Source organism: Elephantulus edwardii, unplaced genomic scaffold (genome assembly GCF_000299155.1).
Source record: "Elephantulus edwardii isolate Elephantulus edwardi_28Jun2011 unplaced genomic scaffold, EleEdw1.0 scaffold00044, whole genome shotgun sequence".
NCBI lineage: Eukaryota > Metazoa > Chordata > Mammalia > Macroscelidea > Macroscelididae > Elephantulus > Elephantulus edwardii.
This window is the reverse complement of record NW_006399794.1, coordinates 5,292,412-5,301,432: the sequence shown is the minus strand read 5'-3', so window position 1 is coordinate 5,301,432 and position 9,021 is coordinate 5,292,412. Positions and strand designations below refer to the sequence as shown.

The following is a 9,021-nucleotide window of genomic DNA, read 5'->3' as shown; positions in this document are numbered from 1 at the left end:
AAGGTTTACATACAGAAACAATCAATCTAATATGATTACTAGAGAGGGGAAGAGGGAAGCAGAAAATTAATTGATAGACAATGGACACTTGTTGGGATGGTTGAAAGAGAGGACAATGTGGAATGAATGAATGGATCAGATATTGTGATTGATGCTGGAAAACAAAATGTGCATGAATTATTGTGAGGAAAATGAATATACTTTGTAAACTTTCACTCCAATCATCTTTTTTTTAAAAAATTTAATTCACAAATTTCTGTTATACAAAACCCACTATGTGGTGCCCATGGCTGGAGCCTGGGTCCTCTGTGCAGAGACTCTGGTACAGGTCCTTACAAGATGGTTAGTAAATTCCTGCTAGGGAGACTTGGTGAACACAGGTCTCTTTCTAGATGTCCAAGGTCAAGTAGCTGCAGGTGTTAGAGATGGCATCAAAGGTGGCCTTGGTGAAGTTGCCCAGGGTAACTGTGCAGCCCCTGGCTGAGGTGTAGCAATTGTCAATTCCAGCCAGCAGATGCAGCTGGGCAACAAGGGCCAAGATGATTGCCAGTATGAGGTACACCAACACGCAGCAACAGCATTCCCCGTCACCCTTCAGGAACTTGTGAGTCTTGTACATCTTGTTCCTGCAGTTGCCACACCACACAAGGACAATGGAGAGCTTGGCCAGGGTAATAGACTGACGGATGGCAGCCGCTACCTTCTTGGAGCACTTAACACCCAAGTCAGCATGACTACTATAGTCTCTATTCGCAATGAATACCTTGAACATGGTCCACAGGCCTGCACATGTCTGTTGCTGCACAGGGATAGCTTTCCAGACCACATCCTTGAGGGACATCCCCAGGAAGACGTCAATGATCGCAGACTCCTTGATGGAGAGATAGATCTCTTCCAAGGACTTGATCTTCATATCTTTGACTGGATGGCCCAATTGGTGACCAGGAGCCAGTCGTTGTCCTTTGTTTTGCCTCTTTCAGCTCTGGGCCCTCTTCCATGGCCACACAGTCTGTTGCAGAAGCCTCCTGAAACTGTCCCGGGCTCCCACTGCAGGGCCTTCGGGACTTTCAGGCTCTCCTACTACCAGCATCATCTGCCATTTGGTGTTTTCTCAGAGAAGATGCCAATAACTATTTTTAAAATAAATCATCCTTAAACAAGAGTTGTTGTGTGTCATCTAGTGGGAATCAACCCAACCATTCATAGCTGACCCTCCAGCAGGTTTTCAGACGCCATAAATCTCACTGAAGGAGACCCATGAGCAATAGAGATGTTAATACATAAATGCTTGGATATGGCTTTTGAAAATACTAACCAGTGTGATTTGTACCAATCTCTATGTGAAACTCTTTTTGATGTTCTAGTAGAAATGGAATTGTTGTTGTTGTTTGATGCCGTCGAGTTGTAGACAACTCATAGCGACCTTATGAATGAACGGTCTGAGCACTGCTCATACATAGAGTTTCCGGAGGCAAGCCATTTCGGAAGTGGATGCCGCTCTTGCTTCCAGAGAAATGGAATTATCTAAGAAATAAGTAAATAAATAAATAAATACATAAATAAATCACTCTTTGTAACAAATCAGAACAGCTCAGAATCTTCCTTGATTATGGACCAGCTGCAAGGAGTGTGGTCAGGTGACAACCACAAGCCGTTAACTTCTTTGTGGTAACACTCAGATTACTTTCTTCCAAAGGCAATCCCAACCAAGGATTATACAAAGTGACAGTGCAAAGACATGGCCATTTTTTCCAAAACACCTCCAACAGGTTAAGTTTCTCCAGGGCTGGAGAGAAGGCTGGAGTAAGGGCTGGCAGAATTTTGTCTAGTCTACATCATATCCATTAGCTCCACCTGTCCAGTTCCTTTACTTTGATAGATGTTACTCTCAATAAACTTTTGCATGAAATCTGACTAGGAAAAAAAGGACAAAAAAACATAATCTGACAAGACATCTACTGCATAAAGAATCCAGTTGAGACTTTAAATTCATAATCCTTAATTCCAAGAGATAAAACTGTGAAAAAAGAGTTTAGATAGCATGAAGTTGGCTGAGCCTGACTTCTTACTAACTCCACAAAAGGGAATAATCTCCATTAACAATATCCACAGTATAAAAGTAATTCCTATCAGGTACTCTCCTGCACCTACTTCTAACTCCCATACCAATCTTACTGCTCTACTGGGTCCAAAAATCTGTTGCAATGATTACATAGACTTTATAGAACCATAGCCATGGCTTTGGGGTTTCTTAGGGAAGTTGACAAGCTATAATTCAGGATGGCAGCAGGAGGCAGTCCTTCAGTCCAGATAGTTGCTCAAGTGTGCTTACAGATCCTTTGACCTACAGTCTTACAGCTCAGGTCAGTGTTATAAAGTTCCTTTAGCCCTGGCAATTATGGTGTTTCTGCTCAACCCTCAATCAAGCTTGAGTGAAGGCCTCTGGCTCTGGCTTTATAAGGCAGCAGTCCCAAGTCATTCCTGTCTCATATTGGCTGTGGTTCACTGCTGAGGCTGCTGTTGCTCTTGTGTAAATCCTGGTCTGGCTGACACAGGAAATCTCTGGCCCTGAAAAATGTACACTGCTTCCTGTCTCTGAATTTGCCCAATTTAAAGCTAGTGGAATGGTGAGAATAGCCAATCCTTTTTTTTCAGAACGGAAATCTTTATTATCTGTCTTTAAAAGTCAATACATTTTTACTTCTCATTTGCTTCTATATTCATTTGAGTAGATCCCATTTGCTTTGGGGTAAGGTTGACTATAACCTCTACAGGAACAGATCGCTAGGCCCAGTTCTCCCATGATACACTATGTGGATTTGAACTGGTAGTCGTTTTTTTTAAAAAATTATTTTTATTATTAAATTTTATTAGTTTTAATGAACATTTACAGAGATTTTGGGTTTTAATTCATTCATTGTTGCACCGTTTGAGAATAGCCAATCTTCTTGTGGTTAAATTAACATATCCTATTTGATCCCACCCATCCATGTAGCAAGGTTGAAGTCGATGGATTAGAAAGCCGTTTTGTTCCCGGTCAGGGAAGCCTTTCTTCTCCCAGAGGCGCACGGTTCGAACCCACCAGATGCTCTGCGGGGGAAGAAGGGACAATCTCCTCCTGTACCAGTCAGATCTGATTTGACGGTACACGCACACAAAAAAATAATAAAGAAAGTGTGGGTCTCCTCTGACGTTCAGTTCCTCTGAGAATCAGAGCCAGCTTCTGGTCGCCGGCTGTCTACTGCTCTTTGGCCGCCGGTCTTCACAGTGCTCTGCCGCATCAGCCTTCCAGCCTAATCTCTGCTTCTGATGTGGGGGATTTAGAGAAGACTCCAGCTGACGCCATATTGAAAGGCTTGGAACCTGATAGACTTCTCCAAAGTGCTCTGTTGGTCGCTCTGCTGGTCCTGAGATTCCTCCTCTCCCTCCCTCTGGAGCTTGAGAACTTGCACTCAGCCTTCTGACCAGGCTGATGCTGACAAGACTGTGAGCTGACACGACATCCAAGAATCTGGGACTTGGACTCTCTACACCATTGGAAAATGGAAAAGGAGAGCAGCATGGACAGACAGAACCCGCCCAGACTCGTGGACCTGGCCGCCCAGAGCCTTTTAGAGGATGAAGCCGCTGCCACCGCCGCCCTGCAGTCACTTCCCAGGGAATGCTTTCCGCCCCTGTTCGTGTTGGCTGTTGCGGGGAGACGCTGCAGGACGGTCCAGGCGATGGTGGAGGCCTGGCCGTTCCCCTACCTCCCCCTGGGGGCTCTGATGGAAGCTCTGCAGTGTGATCAGGACATCTTGACGGCTGCCCTCAAGGGGGGCATCGATGGGCTGCTTGCCCTTGACTTTCGACCTACACGTTGGAAACTCCAAGTGCTGGACCTCAGAAGCGACGCTGAGACCAACTTCTGGCACTTGTGGGCTGGGCTTGGGGATGGGGTCTCAGCGAGCCCCTCACGGAAGAGTGGGGCTGCGCAGCCCAGCCCAGAGTGGGGCCCTCCTGCACAAGGGAGAAGTAGCAGCGCTCGGCCGAAGGGGGAGTGCTGGTGCTGCTGTCGGACCTGTGCTTCTTGGAGCCCTCTCCAGATGAATTGCTCACTTTCCTTGCGAAGAGAGTCAAGGAGAACAAACTACTACCCCAACTGTGCTGTAGGAGGCTAGAGTTTATTTTTGAGCCATTGACATTACACATTATCACAGCTATAAGGGACAGGGATTTATTTATCACAATGTCGCACATAGGTCTATATCTGGTAGTGTAGTCCAAAGGGAGTTGTATGGCTAAGTCTAAAGGCTCCATCTCTCTGGCAATTCCAATTCACCAGTGGTTCCAAGGGAGAAAAATTCATATCAATTTATAGCTTTGGGAAACCAAGGGAAGGTCAGCTATGAATTGGTTCAAAATCAACAGCAATGAGTAGTGGTAGTAGTATGTAGGGCACAAGTAAGCATAATATTTACTAGAGTAGGCTGGCTCTTTGGTGAGCCACATTGTACTGCAGTGCTTTAAACAAAAGGAAAGGGCTTTCATCACAAGAGTGAAAGACAAGGAGGTGATAAATATTCTTTCACAGAGCAGTGATTGTGAGAACAAAGTAAAAATGTACTTAGACATAGTTCAAGTGTTGGATGGGAATGCGGCAAAACCAGTTAGAAAGCCAATACAGGGATTCTGCTGTGAGATATTCAGGAAAGAATGAGTCTATGGTGAGTGCAGTGCCATGGATAGGAAGAACTGTATCTAAAAGATAGTTCAATACTCTAGAAATTTTAGTAATTATTTTTTATTTAAATATGTAATAATTTATTTTCATTTTCTAATCTTTTGTACTGGTTGGAATCTCCCCAAAAGGTGTTAGGCCATCTTCAAAACTTGGAGGTCAACTGCTTTATCCTATATCGGATTTTAATGGAAATGCCTTTAGCATTTCACTATTTAGTATGCTGTTGATTGAAGATTTCTGAAATATAGTTCTCCTTATCAAAATTAAGAAATTAACTTCTTCCTAAGTCTTATACTTGCTTTTGTGATTATCGTCGATGTATTTATTTCTAAGAAAGACGGTTAATGTTAAACAAACGCCTTTTAGCATATATTGAGAGATAACTATCTTTTCTCCTTCAGAATGTAATACAAATTACAATAAATTGTCTTAATGTGAAAAATAAAGTAGTTCAAAAAGAGTAACAAAATGTGATTTCTGAGTTCTTTTGTATGTGATAGGTTATGTCAACAGTATCAAGGAATGGAATCGTGCCCATTTTGGCCAGGTGCAAAGTAAGGCTGGACCACATCAAGTGGATCTGTGAAGGTTACACATTTGGCAACCTGCCCCTAGGTACAAGAGAGTCCAGATTTGCCTGCAGGCTTCTTTTAATACTCGACAAACCCTTTCTCTGTACAATAAAGTTCGGAATGTTTCTCGGCGTTAGGCTGCTCAGCGCAAATTCCAGACAATCCAATCACTACCCTATTTGCAGAGGAGTGATTAGGAGCAGGTTTTCTATGAACCCATCCTGGAATTGGAATTTGAGGTTGAAAGGATTCTGCAGGGTTTAAGTACTGTACCAGGGACCCTTTATCAAATAATCCCTTCCAGGGCGTTCAGAAGGTCACCTAAGGGCGGGGAGCTCACTGCAGAGGCCCCTGGGGGCCCAGGGGAGCGGCCCGAGCTAGGTGGATCTCGGAGTAGAAGCCTCTGAGTCAGGGCGGGGGCAGGAACGCAGCCTGTTTGAAGAGGCCCCCGGGACGCCAACGGCTCCACCATTATTAAGCTTCTGTGCAAAGCCCTTGGCTTTGGCATCTCCAGGGCAGTCCTAAATCAACACTGAAGATGGTGACCGGAAAGGCTGAGTCAGCGAAGCCGACGCCAGCTGAGCCCGTGACACAGACGGGGAGAGGCGGGCGCTGGTGCGCAAGCGCGCTGCGTCTGCTCAGCCGGCGTAGGACGCTGCGTGCGCTCTGGGATTCCAGGTGATCTGTCACCACCAGCCCTTCCCGGGTATTGGAATCTGAGATTGGAATTTGCAGTCTTGAAATGGCCCCAAGCTACATATGTGGTATGCAGATTTCAGTTAAAGCTTTTAACCTTTTACAAAGAGATACTCTCTTGTTTCAAAGGATGGGTAGATTTTGAAGATCAAAGGGAGTACCAACTAATAAAGGGCTAATAAAGATTCCTCTGACGTAGATCCAAAATGCAGTAAATAATAATGAAGATACATAATTATTAATTAAAAAAATAAGAGCAAGCCTTCAAGCTTCTAGCAGAAGAGTTTTTTTTAAAAATAGAATTTTATTTTAATTGTGATTCTAATGAAGATTTACAGAGAAGATTTTCATTCATTCATTTTTGCACGTTTTACCCCCTCCTCCTTTCCCCCGCCTAGTTCACTTAAAAAAAAATTCAGTATTGCACAATTACCTCTTTCCTCTCCCGTCCTCCGATTTTTATTTTTCTGATAAAATCCAAACAGATTTGACAGAAGGAATTTTGCAGAGTCCCATAATAACTTTATTCCGATTTGGTAGTTTGTTTCTAATCAGAAACTGGATTCTAGATTTTCATCTCTGCTTCTTTACTTTTCTTACAACTTTCTCCTGTTTTACCACCCCCCTTCACACCACAGAGGGTGTAACAATGTTTTGTTCTTTCTTTTAATGTTTAATGTTTTAATGTTAATGTTTCTTTTTAAGCACAAAGCAAAGTAACAACCACACTAGAATCTTCGAGGTGGGGAAGAATAAATAAACAAGAATAATAACGGATTCCAATTCCTAATTAAGAAACCACGATTTGGCTTCTTTCCTTACCTTTTATTCATAAAGAGAGGGGTTTTGTTTCAATAAAATTCTTATTTTATACTGATTTACTTAAAATGTTCGTATATATTGTTTTTCACACCGAATGTTTGTGTTCCCTCAAAGGCATCAATTCTTCTGTCTTCTTTGGTCATTGTCTAGCTCCCTGATCCATAACAGGAAATTGGCCTGGATCAGGCACACTTTAGTCTCTAGACCAATGTTGTTATTCTTCTAGTACTTCTGAAAGAATTCATGTCTTTGAGCTGTGCTATTGGAGAAGAGTACTGGATAGCTTACCGACTACCAAAAGAAAAAACACATCTTGGAAAAAGTTCATTCAGAGTGCTCCTTGGAGGTAAGGATGGTGAAGCTTCATTTCACATACTTTGGGCCTTTTGTTAAGAAGGTCTGGCTATTCCTTGCAAAGAGACATCATGCTTGGAAAGGTAAAGGATCAGCAAATGAGAGTAATGCCCTCCATGAGATGGATTGACACAGCGACTGCAGCAGTGGGCTCCTGTATGTAATAAATTGTCAGGATGGTACAGGAGAGGCCAGGGTTCAGGTCTCTTTTTCATAGGGTTGCTATGAATTGTACTTGACACCACCTAACAATAATAAGCATGATGTCTTTCTCCTGACAACTAAAGTATCATCCAAAGTATGCAACTTGAAATATCATCGTCATCATTAATGAGCATTCTGACTGACTATACTTCTTCCAAGACTGATTTGTTCTTTTGGTGTTTTTTTTTTAATTTATTTTATTATTTTTGTGTGCGTGTACCGTCAAATCAGATCTGACTGGTACAGGAGAAGATTGTCCCTCCTTTCCCGGCAGAGCATCTGGTGAATTCGAACCGTGAGCCTCTGGGATTGTAGTTGCAGCTCCTTACCACTAGGCCACCAGAGCTCCCCCGATTTTGTTCTTTTGACAGTTCATGTTATATTCAGTATTCTTCACCAACACCATAATTCAAAGGCATCAATTCTTATTTTTGTCTTCCTTATTTATTGTCCAGCTTTCCTATTCATATATATATATATATATATGTATATGTATATATACATATAGCAATTGAAGGTACCATGACTTGAATCTATGCCGAGCAAATTATTTGAGAAACGACTGTATGAAGAAGAATGTAGCATCAGGATTAGAGGAAGATTTTCCAAAAACCTTCATTATGCATATGACACAACCTTTCTTGCTGAAAGTAAGGGGGACTTGAAGCACTTGCTGAAAAGTTTAAACACTGTAGCCTTTAATATGGATTGCATATTAAAGTAAAAAAGCAAAAATCCTTGCCATTTGGCTGATAGACAACATCATCATGGACTGGAAAAGGATTGAGACTGTCAACGACTTCATCTTACTTGGATCCAAATCAATGTACTTGGAACCAGCAGACATGTTGGACTGGAAAAGTCTGTACTCAGGGATCTTGCCAAGATTGAGGACAAAGCTGTGCTTGATTTAGGCAGTGGTCTTTTTAGTCACTTGCTATGCATCTGAAAGTTAAAGAGTGACTAAGGACAGAAGAAGAATTGATGCCTTTGAACTGTGGTCTTGGAGAAGAGTACTGAAGATCCATCCATCCCATAGACTGTCAATGCCATAGACTGTTAAAAGAACAATCAGATAATATCCTGGAGAAGGTACAGAGGGCTCCTTCATCTGATGAAGCTTCATCTCACATAATTTGACATGTTGCTAAGATAGGCTATTGATTGGAAAGGAATATCATGAAAAGGAAGAGAGAGGGTGCAGGAAAGGAAGACACTCAACCAGGTGGGTTGACAGTAGCAGTGGGCTTGAGAGTGTCAGAGATTGTGAAGATGACACAGGATAGAGTAGAGTTCCAATCTGTTGTTCATAGGGTCGCTATAAATTATACTTGACTCAACGGCACCTAACAAAAACAGAAACATGGCTTAGATCAGAAGCACCTTAGTCCTCAAAGGAGCATCCTAGCTTTTGAACACTCTCAAAAAGACAAATATTTTAATAATTGTAATAAAACCACTGTTATTTTTTTTTTTTTTTAACCACTGAAAAAAAACCACTGTTATATGACAGAGAGAATACAGAGCTGGAGCTAAGAAAAGCAATGCCCTTCACAATAGCTAATCACAAGATTAAATATTTGGGAGTAAATATAACTAGAAGCACAAACGATCTATTCAAAGAAAATTACAAAACATTATTACAAGAAA

The 9,021-nt window shown here is 42.2% G+C and overlaps 1 pseudogene; it reads right to left on the bottom strand.

Moving 5' to 3' along the window:
- Positions 1–273: 273 nt before the first annotated feature.
- On the bottom strand, positions 274–966 carry LOC102852596 (annotated as a pseudogene).
- Between the last annotated feature and the right edge of the window lie 8,055 nt (positions 967–9,021).